This window comes from Manis pentadactyla, chromosome 2 (genome assembly GCF_030020395.1).
Source record: "Manis pentadactyla isolate mManPen7 chromosome 2, mManPen7.hap1, whole genome shotgun sequence".
NCBI classification, from domain to species: Eukaryota; Metazoa; Chordata; class Mammalia; order Pholidota; family Manidae; genus Manis; species Manis pentadactyla.
This window is the reverse complement of record NC_080020.1, coordinates 83,982,379-83,994,086: the sequence shown is the minus strand read 5'-3', so window position 1 is coordinate 83,994,086 and position 11,708 is coordinate 83,982,379.

The window sequence follows — 11,708 nt, the reverse complement described above, 5'->3', positions numbered from 1 at the left end:
TATTCATTTTCTAAATAATGTCTTTTGATCAGCAAAAAGATTTTAATTTGAATGATACCCAATTTATCAATTTTTTCTTTTATGACTAGTGTTAGTTTCCTAGGGCTCCCATAACAAATTACCATATACTGGATGGCTTAAAATAACAGAAGTTCATTATCTCACAATTCTGGAGGTCAAAAGTCCAAAATCAAGGTATCAGCCAGGCCATGCTCTCTCTGAAGTTTCTAGTGAGAGTCTATTCCATGCCTTTCATTAGCTTCTGGTGTTGCTGACAATTCTTGGGCTCCTGTGGCTGGTAGATGAATCACTTCAGTCTCTGCCTCCCTCAGTAAGTGGTATTCTCCCTGTGAATCTCTTTCTCTGTCTCTTCTCTTCTGTAAGGGCACCAGTCACACTGAGTAGGACCTGCCCTGCTCCAGTAGGACCTCGTCTTAATGCATTTCAACTGTAACAATCCTATTTCTAAATACGGCACATTCTGAGGGTTCCTGGAAGAACTTAAATTTGGAGGGGAAGACACTATACAACCCAGTATAGTGATTTTTTGTGTTTTATGTGAGGAATCTTTGCTTAAGCCAAAATCATGAAGAGACCTCCCTTGTTTTCTTCTGGAAACACTATGGTTCTAACTTTAAATTTCATCTCAAATTGTTTTTTGTGTATATAATGAAGTAGGGGATGTGGTTCATTTTGTCCTCCATATGGATATCCAACTGTTCCAGAACCTTGTGGTAAAAAGATTAACCTTTCCTCATTTAACTGACTTGGCACTTCCACTTATTTTTAACACAAATAGTCATGACATATTCCCTGTTATATGACAACTGCCAGAGCTAAATATTGATAAAGCATAATTAGACTATTAGACTATAAGGTGAGTTTTGGTCTCTTCTCCCTATATCTATATTATGAAAAAATGTGTATGTGAGTCCTTTAGTTTATAATATCACACTGTGGACAATGATTACCAAAAGAGAGATGTGGCTTAGTAGAGGAAAGCTATAAAGGAGATGAGGAAGATTGAAAGAAGAGTAATTGTTCAGAGACTGGTATCAGACTCACAGCTCAGAAACCTGGTGGGTAAGAAAGTATGGTTGACTCTGATGGTGGAGCAAAGGAACAATGAGTGTGTCCTACCAGAATTTGTTCAGAAAAAGAGTGTTTCTCACAAGCTAGGTAGGAGATATGCTTAAGAAAAGAACAACCCTAGTTGTATCCTGCCCAACAGTAATCTAGAGGGAGTATAGTCCTCTGCAGAGAAGATGAAGGTGGGCTTCTATACTCTGTATTCCAAGGATGGAAAAACAGATCATCAAAATAGGATGTCTACTCCCAGATCAAGGCACCTGCAGGTGAGAGATCACCAGTGGTGGGTCAGAACACTACAAAATCACTTATGATCAGTTGTAAACGAATTCTGGACCCAGAGAGTGCAGAGCTACTGTAGAAAAATATCACTCAGTGCTGTGTGAGTAAATGTTTAACAACCAGCCCTCTGTGGGGGCAAAAGCTCTAATTTTCAGGATTTGCAGATTTCTGCAGTATAAATCTACAAAGCTTATTGTACACATTATTACTTCTTTCCTGTTTCTCCTCCACTTAGTTAACCAAAAAGTATGGCCCCATAGTACAATGTGACAGAATCATTAGGAAATAATGAGTTTGGGGAATTTACTGCCTATATTATTATTTTATTTTATTTTATTTTGGTATCATTAATCTACAATTACATGAAGAACATTACTAGACTCCCCCCCATCACCAAGCACCCACCACAAACCCCATTACAGTCATTGTCCATCAGCATAGTAAGAGGCTGTAGAATCACTACTTGTCTTCTCTGTGTTGCATAGCCCTCCCCGTGCCTCCCCCTACATTATACAAGCTAATCATAATGCCCCTTTTCTTTTCTTCCCCACCTTATCCCTCCCTTCCCACCCATCCTCCCTAGTCCCTTTCCCTTTGGTAACTGTTAGTCCATTCTTGGGTTCTGTGAGTCTGCTGCTGTTTTGTTCCTCCAGTTTTTTCTTTGCTCTTATACTCCACATGTGAGTGAAATCATTTGTACTTGTCTTTCTCCACCTGGCTTATTTCACTGAGCATAATACCCTCTAGCTCCATCCATGTTGTTGCAAATGGTAGGATCTGTTTTTTTCTTATGGCTGAGTAATGTTCCATTGGTATATGTACCACATCTTCTTTATCCATTCATCTACTCATGGACGTTTAGATTGCTTCCATTTCTTGGCTGTTGTAAATAGTGCTGCAATAAACATAGGGGTGAATCTGTCTTTTTCAAACTGGGCTGCTATATTCTTAAGGTAAATTCCTAGAAGTGGAATTCCAGGATCAAATGGTATTTCTATTTTGAGCTTTTTGAGGAACCTCCATACTGCTTTTCACAGTAGTTGAACTAGTTTACATTACCACCAGAAGTGTAGGAGGGTTCCCCTTTCTCCACAACCTGGGCGACATTTGTTGTTATTTGTCTTTTGGATAGTAGCTATCCTTACTGGTGTGAGGTGATACCTCATTGTGGTTTTGCATTTCTCTGATGACTAGCAATGTGGAGCATCTTTTCATGTGTCTGTTGGCCATCTGAATTTCTTCTTTGTAGAACTGTCTGTTCAGCTCCTCTGCCCATTTCTTAATTGGATTATTTGCTTTTTGTTTGTTGAGGTGCATGAGGTCTTTATATATTTTGGATGTCAACCCTTTATCAGATCTGTCATTTATGAATATATTCTCCCATACTGTAGGATGCCTTTTTGTTCTATTGATGGTGTCCTTTGCTTTACAGAAGCTTTTCAGCTTGATGAAGTCCCACTTGTTCTTTGGAGAACTGTCTGTTCAGTTCCTTTTCCCATTTTTTAATTGATTATTTGCATTCTGTTTGTTGAGGTGCATGAGCTCTTTATATATTTTGGATGTCAACCCTTTATCAGATCTGTCATTTATGAATATATTCTCCCATACTGTAGGCTGTCTTTTTGTTCTATTGATGGTATCCTTTGCTGTACAGAAGCTTTTCACCTTGATAAAGTCCCACTTGTTCATTCTTGCCTTTGTTTCCTTTGCCCGGGGAGATATGTTCATGAAGACGCCACTCATGTTTATGTCCAAGAGATTTTTCCCTATGTTTTTTTCTAAGAGTTTTATGGTTTTGTGACTTACATTCAGGTCTTTGATCCATTTCAAATTTACTTTTGTGTGTGGAGTTAAGACAATGATCCAGTATCATTCTCTTACATGTAGTTGTCCAGTTTTGCCAACACCAGCTGTTGAAGAGGCTGTCATTTCCCCATTGCATGTTCATGGCTCCTTTATTGTATATTAATTGACCATATATATTTGGGTTAATATTTGGACTCTCTATCCAGTTCCACTGGTCTGTGGGTCTGTTCTTGTGCCAGTACCAAATTGTCTTGATTACTGTGGCTTTGTAGTAGAGCTTGAAGTTGGGAAGCGAGATGCCCCCTGCTTCATTCTTCCTTCTCAGGATTGCTTTGGCTATTCAGGGTCTTTGGTGGTTTCATATGAATTTTAGAACTATTTGTTCCAGTTTGTTGAAGAATGCTGTTGATACTTTGATAGGGATTGCATCGAATCAGTAGATTGCTTTAGGTAGGATGGCCATTTTGACAATATTAATTCTTCGTAGCCAAGAGCATGGGATGAGTTTCCATTTGTTAGTATCCTCTTTAATTTCTCTTAAGAGTGTCTTGTAGTTTTCAGGGTATAGGTCTTTCACCTCCTTGGTTGGGTTTATTCCTAGGTATTTTATTCTTTTTTGATGCAATTGGGAATGGGATTGTTTTCCTGATTTCTCTTTCTGCTAGTTCATCGTTAGTGTGTAAGAAAGCAACAGATCTCTGTGTAGTAATTTTGTATCCTGCAACTTTGCTGAATTCAGATATTAGTTCTAGTAGTTTTGGAGTGGAGTCCTTAGGGTTTTTTATGTACAATGTCATGTCATCTGCAAATGATGAAAGTTTGACTTCTTCTTTACCAACCTGGATGCCTTGTATTTCTTTGTTTTGTCTAATTGATGTGGCTAGGACCTCCAGTACTACGTTGAATAACAGTGGGGAGAGTGGACATTCTTGTCTTGTTCCCGATCTTAGAGGAAAAGCTTTCAGCTTCTCACTGTTAAGTATCATGTTGGCTGTGGGTTTGTCATATATGGCCTTTATTATGTTGAGGTACTTGCCCTCTATACCCATTTTGTTGAGAGTTTTTATCATAAATGGATGTTGAATTTTGTTGAATACTTTTTCAGCATCTATGGAGATGATCATGTGGGTTTGTCCTTCTTTTTGTTGATGTGGTGGATGATGTTGATGGATTTTCGAATGTTGTACCATCCTTGCATCCCTGAGATGAATCCCACTTGGTCATGGTGTATGATCCTCTTGATGTATTTTTGAATTCGGTTTGCTAATATTTTGTTGAGTATTTTTCCATCTATGTTCATCAGGGATATTGGTCTGTAGTTTTCTTTTTTGGTGGGGTCTTCTCCTGGTTTTGGTATTAGAGTGATGCTGGCTTCATAGAATGAGTTTGGAAGTATTCCCTCCTCTTCTATTTTTTGGAAAACTTTAAGGAGAATGGGTGTTATGTCTTCTCTGTATGCCTGATAAAATTCCGCGGTAAATCCATCTGGCCCAGGGATTTTGCTCTTGGATAGTTTTTTGATTACTGCTTCAATTTCGTTGCTGGTAATTGGTCTGTTTAGATTTTGTTTTTCTTCGTTGGTCAGTCTTGGAAGGTTGTATATTTCTAGGAAGTTGTCCATTTCTTCTAGGTTTTCCAGCTTGTTAGCATATAGATTCTCATAGTATTCTCTAATGATTCGTTGTATTTCTGTGGGGTCCATCGTGATTTTTCCTTTCTCATTTCTGATTCTGCTGCTGTGTGTAGATTCTCTTTTTCTCTTACTAAGTCTGGCTAGAGGCTTATCTATTTTGTTTATTTTGTCAAAGAACCAGCTCTTGGTTTCATTGATTTTTTCCTATTGTTTTATTCTTCTCAATTCTATTTATTTCTTCTCTCATCTTTATTATGTCCCTCCTTCTGCTGACTTTGGACCTCATTTGTTCTTCTTTTTCCAATTTCAATAATTGTGACTTTAGACTATTCATTTGCGAATGTTCATCCTTCTTTAAATAGGCCTGGATTGCTGTATACTTTCCTCTTACAACTGTCTTCACTGCGTCCCATGGAAGTTGGGGCTTTGTGCTGTTGTTGTCATTTGTCTCCATATATTGCTTGATCTCTATTTTAATTTGGTCATTGATCCATTGATTATTTAGGAGCATGTTGTTAAGCTTCCATGTGTTTGTGAGCCTTTTTGTTTTCTTTGTATAATTTATTTCTAGTTTTATACCTTTGAGGTCTGAGAAGTTGGTTGGTAAAATTTCAATCTTCTTGAATTTACTGAGGCTCTTTTTGTGGCCTAGTATGTGGACACATGTTCCATGTGCACTTGAGAAGAATGTGTATCCTCCTGCTTTTGGGTGTAGAGTTCTCTAAATGTCTATTAGGTCCATCTGTTCTAGTGTGTTGTTCAGTGCCTCTGTGTCCTTACTTATTTTCTGTCTGGTGGATCTGTCCTTTGGAGTGAATGGTGTGCTGAAGTCTCCTAAAATGAATGCATTGCATTCTGTTTCCTCCTTTAATTCTGTTAGTATTTGTTTCACATATGTTGGTGCTCGTGTATTGGGTGCATATATATTTATAATGGTTATATCCTCTTGTTGGACTGACCCCCTTATCATTATGTAATGTCCTTCTTTATCTCTTGTTCCTTTCTTTGTTTTGAAGTCTATTTTGTCTGATACTAGCATTGCAACACCTGTTTTTTTCTCCCTATTTGCATTAAATATCTTTTCCATCCTTGACTTTTAGTTTGTGTATGTCTTTGGGTTTGAGGTGGGTCTCTTATAAGCAGCATATAGATGGGTCTTGCTTTTTTATCCATTTTATTTCTCTGTGTCTTTTGATTGGTGCATTCAGTCCATTTACATTTAGGGTGATTATGAAAGATGCGTACTTATTACTATTGCAGGCTTTAGATTCATGTTTACCAGAGGTGCAAGGTTAGCTTCTTTACTATCTTACTGTCTAACTTAACTCGCTTATTGAGCTATTATAAACACAGTCTGATGATTCTTTATTCTCTCCCTTCTTATTCCTCCTCCTCCATTCTTTATATGTTAAGTGTTTTATTTTGTGCTCTTTTGTGTTTCCTTTAACTGCTTTTGTGGGTAGTTGATTTTATTTTTTGCCTTTAGTTAGTATTTGGTTGGTCTACTTTCTTTGCTGTGATTTTATTTTCTCTGGTGACATCTACTTAGTCTTAGGAGTGCTCCCATCTAGAGCAGTCCCTCTAAAATACCCTGTAGAGGTTGTTTATGGGAGGCAAACTCCCTCAACTTTTACTTGTCTGAGAATTGTTTAATCCCTCCTTCATATTTAAATGATAATCATGCTGGATACAGTATTCTTGGTTCAAGGTCCTTCTGTTTCATTGCATTAAATATATCATGCCATTCTCTTCTGGCCTGTAAGGTTTCTGTTGAGAAGTCTGATGATAGCCTGATGGGTTTTCCTTTGTAGGTGACCTTTTCTCTCTCTCTGGATGCCTTTAGTACCCGGTCCTTGTCCTTGATCTTTGACGTTTTAATTATTATGTGTCTTGGTGTTGTCCTCCTTGGGTCCCTTCTTTTGGAGTTCTGTGTGCTTCCGTGGTCTGAGCAACTATTTCCTCCCCCAGTTTGGGAAAGTTTTCAGCAATTATTTCTTCAAGGGCATTTTTCTATCCCTTTTTCTCTCTTCTTCATCTTCTGATACCCCTATAATGCAAATATTGTTCCATTTGGCTTGGTCACACAGTTCTCTTAATATTCTTCCATTCCTGGAGATCCTTTTGTCTCTCTCTGCCTCAGCTTTTCTGTGTTCCTGTTCTCTGATCTCTATTCCATTAATGGTCTGTTGCACCTCATCCAGCCTGCTCTTAAGTCCTTCCAGAGATTGTTTTATTTCTGTATTCTCTTTCCTAACTTGATCCTTTAGCTCTTGCATATTTCTCTGCAGCTCCATCAGCATTGTTATGACCTTTATTTTGAATTCTTTTTCAGGAAGATAGTTTAAATCTATCTCCCCAGGCTCCCTCTCAGAGGTTGTCTGGGTAATTCTGGACTGGATCAAATTCTTCTGCCTTTTCATGGCAATAGATGTAGTTGTCAGCAGTTGGTGCATGTGTCAGCTGGGAGAACAACGTCCCTTCCTGAGCCTTGCCCTTCTCCACTGTCTGTGCCAGCTACCCACACATGGGGAGCAGCTTCCACTTTTGTTTCCTGAGCTGCCACCAGCGGGGCAGCCATCAAGGCAGCCCAGAGCCCAGCGAGGAGAGGCAGGCCTGCCAGGTGTGCTCTCCTGTGAGAACGGCGACCCTTGGCGCTCTGTCCCAGCTTCCTCTGTCTGTGCTGGGCTGCTGTGCACCAGTGGGGCCTCTGAGTCTAGCCTGGGGAGCTGCAGAGGAGGCTCTGGGCAGCCGCTGTGGGCATGGCCGCTCTCAGGCTCTTCCCCTGCTGTGGCGGGGCCACACGGTAGGGGGAATGGATGGGAGGCTGTTCATCACCATGAGGGGCTTCAGAGCTGCACTGCCTCCCAGGGGGTTGGGCACCTGAAATTCCCCGGGATTCCCAGATGGTGGGCTGAGTGTACCAGGACGGTTCCGTCCAACTGTGAAGCCCCTGTCCCTTTAAGACTATCAAAAAGCACTCGCTTTTCTTTTGTCCCAGGGGCACTGGCTGTGGGGAACCGCTCGCAGGTTTTACTGTTCTGCTTCCTTAATATCCAGCACACCATGCACTGTGTGTCTGTGCTCCCAGTGCGGATGACTAGGGCTGGGTATTTAGCAGTGCTGGGTTCCCTCTCCCTCCCCACTCTGACTCCTCTCCTCCTGACAGAGGGCTGGGATCGGGGAGCGCTCGGGTTCCACCGGGCTGTGGCTTGTATCTTACCCCTTTTGTGAGGTGCTGAGTTCTCGCAGATGTAGATGTAGCCTGACTGTTGTACTGTATCTTCTGGGCTCTCTTTCAGAAGTAGTTGTAGTTGTTGTTTTTTCAAAAATATATATGATTTTGGGAGGAGATTTCCACTGCCCTATTCATGCCGCCATCTTGGCTTCTCTGTTTCTAATATATTTATTGTGGAAAGAACAGTCTGAGGGGCTGGCATGATGGTGACAGTGATGGCTGCAACCCAGAATGCCTTTATTTTTAATATGATTTCTTTAATTATAAGTTTATATTCATTAATTTTTAATAGTGACCATATTTAATAACTAGCTTGTAAATTTCTGAAAGTTTAACAATTGGCTCTTACACACTAATGGAAACTGGCCCTAGTACACCTTTGACACCACTGTAGTAAGAACTTCCCTGTCTCTCCCCCGTTCCTGCATCCCTCTGTCTTCCCCATACTCCAGTCCTGGAGGGGTCACACTCTGAGGCTAGTTAAGGGAAAGATGAAAACAAGGAAAGAAAGAATAATGTGTAGAATAGGTTTTGGAGGTCTCAGTTCTCTGAGAGTCTTACTGTGGGAAAGTAAGTTAGTCTTTCATCAACAATGTAAACATTCTACCAACAAGTATATAGGGAGAACATGTAAAAGGTGGGTACTTGAAAGGGAGCAGGAAAGAAAGAAAAATAGAAGGAAAAATGATTGTTGAAGAAAGGTGACAAAACAAAATAAGGGCCACCCTACTTGGGCTTATGTTCATTGTGATTACATTGCCTGTGTTTAATCTACCTCAGCCAAGGCTTGCCCACACTGGTTGATGACTTCTTTAATCATGTAACTGGCTTGTAAAATGATTAACTAGATCTCAACTTTGAATGCCATAAAGGAATCATGCTATTTTTCTCTTTATTAGGATGAACTACTGGCTGAAGAGCCAGTTTTAGCTTCATGGCATTCTGTACCTGTGCCATGGTGTTCAGTCTTTCTGCTTAGAAGGTCCTTTCCCCCTTCTCTGTCTGGAAAACTGCTCAATCTTAACTCATCTCCATTAATGCTTTCCTCTGCTGAGCCATACCTCCACTTTCATTATCACTGTCTGCAGTGTGATATTTTAAACTAAAGGACACATTGACATTTTTTCATAGTATAGGCTATGGGAGAAGAGACCAACACCTCATGCTCAATATTTGACTCTGGCAGTTGTCATATATCAGGGAACATGTCATTTTAAAATGAGTAAAGGCTAATCTTTTTTAAGACAAGAATCTGGAACAACTGGATATCTGTATGGGGGAAAAGATGAACCTTGCCCCCTACCTGAGAGAGCTGAATGATATGAGAAAGAGTTCATAGAAAGCGCAAAAGATTTGTTAATGTCCTATGTCTGGAGCTGTGTAGTTCATCACAGTAGTCTATTTTGTTATTATGTTTCATAGCTTCCATAGGAGATATATGTATACATATATACACACAGAATGTATTTTATAATCAAATGAAAAAATATGTGTATACATATACACAAATACTATGAATATAATTAAACAAAAATGCATATATATATATATATATATATATACATATACAATATTTTGTAGTTTAAAAAGTAAAGGGAAAAGTGGAAGTTAAAGATATGTGCTTAAGTGCTAACCATCAGCCTGAGTGGTAGAGTTCCGCGTAATTATTGTCTCCATTATGATTTTCTACATTTTTTAAATTGCTTAAATGGTAACATAAAACTCTGATCACCAGAAAAACATAACTTTTCAAATTAGAAAAAAAATTAAGATGCCAGGATATTTTTTGGACCTCGACATGAAACTTCAGTCAAGTTTCAGATGCCCCAGGAGGGATAATCTCTAAGGATTTAACATTGTTATTCAGTTGACAAATAGAAGATAAATGCTAATGCACAAGTGTCAACTATGCCAACATTGCCTTTAAATATTCCCTCCTCCTTAGTCAGGTTTACTTCCTTACTATCTTTTGAAGATTTGCTTCCTGTTTCTGTGTTCAGGCTTTTGTCCTTAACTATTTGTAACAGCTGTTAAATTTGCTTTGACCTCTAATTCAGTAACTCAGAAGCCTTGGATGAAAACAAATTGCTTTTTCCACAGCCCTTTAGCGACATCTATAGGGTATTTAAAGACAGGACAACACAAACATTTTCCTACGTTTTTAAAGAACAGTTTTAGTGACAAATCTGACTTAGCAAATAAAGTCTTAAATCCTCAAGAAAAATATGATCTCTCCTGCGATTAAATAACTTTAAATACATGGGTGTATATGCAAGCACTTAAGATAGAGCTGGCATTTCCTCATCTAGTCTGCTGTGAACTTAAACAACATCTGTTGCTACATTATATAATGGGCATTATCATGAAGCACTGTATGAGAAGCCCTAAGCAAGAGTATCAGAATGGTGTAAAAACCTCCAAAAGCAAAATGGAAGAACTTGTGTAGAATGGCATTTTTAGGGAACAGAAATTTTCAGGAATATAGTAGAGAGTAAGAGAGAACAGGAGGGAAGGAATAGGGAGGAACACAAGAAGAAAGAGAGCAAAATCTCATGGGAACTGGTAGGTTTACAGAACCCATATTTCTTATCATAAGATAATTGTAGCCCAGTCCTTTTTCTCTCAACCAAAAGGTAGGTTTCTTTTAACCCCTCAAGCCTGTTGGAGGTGTGTGCTCCTCCAAAGATCTCTGCCACTTTCCCCTTTGACATGTTGCATTGTCTCTCCCGTCTCACTATCACTAGAAGTTCTAGACCTAAATGCAGGGGTGAGGGTGGGGTTAGCTGAGGAGTGAGGGGAAAAATTCCCAGCTTCAGTCTTTAGGTGTAGATGAATAAAGCATGGTTACAACCCACTGGTCCTCACCACTAACAAAGGCCGCTGTCTCCTTAGAAAGCTAGTAATACATTCCTGAAAATAATTTGCATTCTGACCTTTTCAAGATAATGTTGAGAAAGTAAAATGGTAATGCACAAACTAGGCGAAGATATCTGTAGAAGATATAACCAGGAAATTATTGATATCTCGCTAGAACTCTCCTAAATCACTAAGAAAAAAATCAAACAATCCTGTAAAAAAAAAAGTGTGCAAAGGTCACAAATGGGCATTTCACACAAGAGGAAACATGGCTGGTGGGTAAAAACACATGAAAAGATGCTCAACGTCATATGTAGTCAGGAAAATGCAAATTGAAATTAAAAGCAATGCCAATTCACATCTACCTAGGTATATGTTTTCTTACACATGTATATTAGGAGTACAAAATATTTATAATTAGCCTTATCTATAATTAACAAAAACTGGAAAAAGTTTAGTAACAGGAGAATGGATAATACAGCAGCGAAAATGAATACATACAGTTATTAGTATCAACATGAATAATGCATAAACAAAGTTTGACCTGAAAGAAAGGCATGGAAGAACCATGCCTATTTATATAAATTTCAAAGGAAAAGGCAAAAGTATTCAAAATATATTGCTTAAAGATGCACAGATTGTGTACCATATCAAGGTGAAAGTGGCAGTGATAGCGGCAGTTTTTGAATCTCTACAAACTCCCATATGAAAAACAAAGAAACTAGATGGTAAAACCAAAAACCGACAGACAGCATTTACAACACAACCAAGTGGCAAGGTCTCTCCACCGACCTGAAAATGCCAGTG